At 48.3% G+C, this 3833-nt stretch overlaps 1 long non-coding RNA gene across 1 annotated transcript in view; it reads right to left on the bottom strand.

Moving 5' to 3' along the window:
- Positions 1-1062: 1062 nt before the first annotated feature.
- The window catches only part of LOC109322665, a 19556-nt gene continuing 16785 nt past the window's right edge, over positions 1063-3833 (bottom strand). The window contains exons 2-3 of the long non-coding RNA XR_002104450.1: positions 1251-1254; positions 1063-1075 (exon numbers count right to left, since the gene is read on the bottom strand). This is a non-coding gene — a long non-coding RNA (uncharacterized LOC109322665). The remainder of the gene's footprint in view (positions 1076-1250; positions 1255-3833) is intronic.

Raw genomic sequence — 3833 nt, 5'->3', positions numbered from 1 at the left:
ATAGTTATAGAAAGCCTTCATGTCCCCTGCTAGGTTGCATCTCCAGTTGCGCTTTGGCCTTCCTGATTTCATCCCTGCACGCCCGAGCAATACTTTTATATTTCTCCCTAGTCATTTATCCAAGTTTCCACTTCTTGTAAGCTGTCTTTTTGTGTTTTAGCTTACTGAAGAGTCCCCTGCTAAACCAGGCTGGTCTTCTGCCCGCTTGTGCTCTCAGTTCCTGCTACTCGACCCTATACTGCGCTGCAAAGGGCCATCGGGGGACCAAAGTGCCATCTCGGTAGTGGAATGAAACTTAAATCCCTGGGAAAAAGCAAGCCCAGAAATACAAGTACAAAAAATATTTGACCAACTTCTTTTAAAAATAAGTTTTTTTGCTCTACAGCAAGGAGCTGGATAACCTTCCTGCACTTGCAGAGGCCACATGAAAAACTGGGTGGCTTTGCTGTGTCTGGAAATACTCTTCCTCCCAGTGACCCAGCAGACTGGTTCTGCTGCAGGCAGGTAGGCCGAGAGCCTGTTGGTTAGCTGATCTGCAGACTTTGGAAGGGAAAGAGAGGAATAGGTTGCTATTAGCAGGGCATCAAGGAGTATTTCCCAAAACCATGGTATAGATTATTTCAAATGATTGTTGAAGTGCCTTAAAAAGATACAAAGAAAATAAATCTGCTAATACATGATTAAAGAAAAACAAATGCCAATTGCTCTTGTCCAGTCTTGCTTCCTTTACTTAATGAGGCAACCCTTATTTCTATAGACATTTTTAGTTGAGGTTCGGATTCAGGGAAGCACTCGAGCACCTGGTGGGCTCCATATGATGCTTGCATGAGTAGGGACATTTAAAGCATGGCTACGGGTTTGAGGATAGGGATCACTGTAAGGAAATTCAGAGGTGAGACTGAGTCCCAGGCTGGCAGTTTAAGGAGTACCATCTTTTTTAGTTTGGCTGTGCTGGTCTGTACATGTGTTTTCCCTCCATGATAGCAGGAAGACAGAGAGGATTTGGTAAGGGATCTAGAGCGATGGTCTTCAAACTTTTGTGACTGCATACTCCTTTACCTGCAAAATATTACTGCTCATAGCCCAACTTCTCTCAGCATGTTTGTGCCTTTGAAAGCGTTGATGCTAACACTTGGCAGCACCATTAGTCACTGGGCACTGACCCATCCGGAAGCTCCACCACCATCATTAAAATGTAGGCACATGCGTACTCTTTGGCAAAGCACTGTATGTCCGAGGTTGATAACCACTGGTCTAGATGGTGTAACACAGGCTGCATTCAAGCATTCGCTTTTCCTGGCAACTTTTCCTGCAGTGTACGTTCAGGTGAGGTTGGAGAAGGTGGTATGGACTCCTCCAAGATTTACATACTCCTGTCATAGCCGCTTTCTGGCTGCTAACAGGTTCACCGCCTCCCCTCCCATGTGGTCCTGCAGAATGGATAAGGAATAAATCCTGCGTGCTTCAGAAACAAAGATGGTTAACAACCCCAAACGACTGGTTCTAGTAAAAGATTTTGAGAAACCATAGTTTGGTGGTGCATTAGATGCTAACGAGCGAGGTGCAACCATGGTCCGAGCCCTTTGAAGCCTTAGGGTTGCATCAGAGATGGATTGGTCTTTCGTGTCAAAGCGCAGGCAGGATCCTCTCATCTTGGATGATAAAGCCAGGCTACCGATGTCCTCCAGGTGTGTTCAGTAGAAGGCAGCAGACCTCCGCAGTCTGTCACGCTGAAACCTGTGGGGGATCATGAAGAACGACTAGTCAGAGGTGACAAATCCAGGTGCTGATCTACAGCACAGCTCTAGCTGCTGCTTGTGACCAGGTGTTTGGAAAGAACGGGGAGGAGACAACCCCACGTGCTGCAAATCTTTACCTCTTGCCTGTGTGGGAAGCCCCAAAGCGCAGGAATCAAGCAGGTACAGCTCCAACCACTGCCTTGCTTTGGGCACCACTTCTCTGTTCACTGCAGACTGTAGCTTGTTGTCACACTTGTCTCACATGAGTACAGGCTCAAGCTTATCTTCCCTCCGCATCAGAGTGCCGGTACCCTGCAATTAATACCTCCTTTTACCCTAGGTCCTTGCTTCCCAGGCCCTTATAATTAGTGCCTTGTTCTACCTTGCCAGAGAGCCCAGGCAGGTGCTCTCTGATGATCTCCTATTAAAGTCTTCTGCAGAAAGCTTCACCTTGGGTATTTATTTCAATTAAGATAATGGCTTAGCTTCCAACAGGCTTTTCTACTCCCCTTCTCAGCTCGGGGACTTTCTTGGCTGAGGTCCTTACCCTGGGTCTGCTCGACATCCAATTGCTCCAGTAGGGAGAAAAGCAAAGGAGATCTCGTTACACCAAAGGCACTCAGGCTTGACAAGAGTCATCATAACCAGCTGGGTCACAGCTTCAAGGCTCTGAATAATGTCTGCCTTCTCGTGGCAGAACAGGAATACTATTCCCTTTGCTTCTTTATACAGGGGCTGAATGAAGTTAAGCAGCGGGCTGACTTCCCATTGCTGCAGCCTGAGGCCCCCGTCAGTCACTCCAGGCCTTCCTTTTTTGCGGGGAGAGGTAACAAGAGGAGGAAACAGAGAAGCAAAGGAGACTGCCTACGAGGTTTGAGTTCCCAGTCGCTTTGTTGAAGACAGGATTATCTGGATTGCCCCAGCTGCCCATTTTGTAAGGATTTCACACATTTATTATTTATAGCCGGAGACCTGCTTTGAGTAAATGGAAATAGCCAATTAATCAAGCGCATCTCTTGGGCAAGCGTTATGAGCAAAGGCTGTCCAGCAGTGTCCTGGTGTCCCCTGATGGAGCCCGCTAATCAGCTCTGATGGCTGTTTAAAAGGAAGCTCGGCAGAGGGGCAAAGAGGCGGAGAATAAGTTTATTTCAGAGGCAATTAGGGAGGGCTTCTTTAGACGAAAGCAGATCTGACAAGTCTGGGTCTGTAATTCATGTTCTGCCTGACGACGTATCGAATCATGCATGCTAGGATGTGCTATGTTACAGGTTGGGGGGTAGAAATGATGTAGTTCCAGCTTCCACTCATTTCATCCAGCTTCGTGTTCAACTGCAAATCTACGCTTGGACCAAGTTCATCAATCTTTCGACAGAGCTGAGCCGTTCCTGAAATCCGGGCTCTGCTCTGAGCCGAGAGGTCCAGGTTTCAGCCACGTGATTTTTGACTCGGTCAATCCCAGACGTCCCAGCGAACACACCTGGGACCAGCGTGCTCCATCAATACCAGGGTACCGATCCCAGCCTGGAGCTTGGGTTTTATTTCTCCATTCAGGAAAAGATGAAGTGAAAATTAAGTTATGAACTTATTTTTGCTGCGATGCCCAGGGAAAAACACGGCCAGGCCATTAGTATACTGAGAGCGCTGCATGTCGAGGGGATCAGGGCTGCCTCCTCCTACTTCCCTCTGTCTGCTCTCCTCTCCCCTCTGCGCCCATCTCTTCGTTAGCCCCCGCCATCCCGGCGGCTGCGCCAGAGACGGGCAGGGCCAAACACCCGGCTGGCCCCAGGAGTCAGGACCGGGGTGCAGGGGATCTCCCCGGGATTTTGGCAAATATATCGATATATAATACGTATTTCTTTATTGTTCTTGTTGTTGTTGCAAAACCCGAGTCCTTCTCACCCGAGGGCTCCCCTCCCGATTCCTTTTGAACCGAGACCAATCCGGCTGCAACCTGGAGGCCGGGCCGTGCTCCAACCGGGGGCTCGAGGGGCTAGTTTTTATTAAAATAACTTTTTTTTGCCAAAAAAAAAAAAAAAAAGTTATTTGCAAACTCGTTTTGGGTTGCAAACGCTGAGTCAGCCTCACCCAAGAGAC

This window comes from Crocodylus porosus, unplaced genomic scaffold (genome assembly GCF_001723895.1).
Source record: "Crocodylus porosus isolate Cpor-Errol unplaced genomic scaffold, CroPor_comp1, whole genome shotgun sequence".
Lineage (NCBI taxonomy): Eukaryota > Metazoa > Chordata > Crocodylia > Crocodylidae > Crocodylus > Crocodylus porosus.
This window is presented reverse-complemented; position numbering and strand designations above follow the sequence as displayed.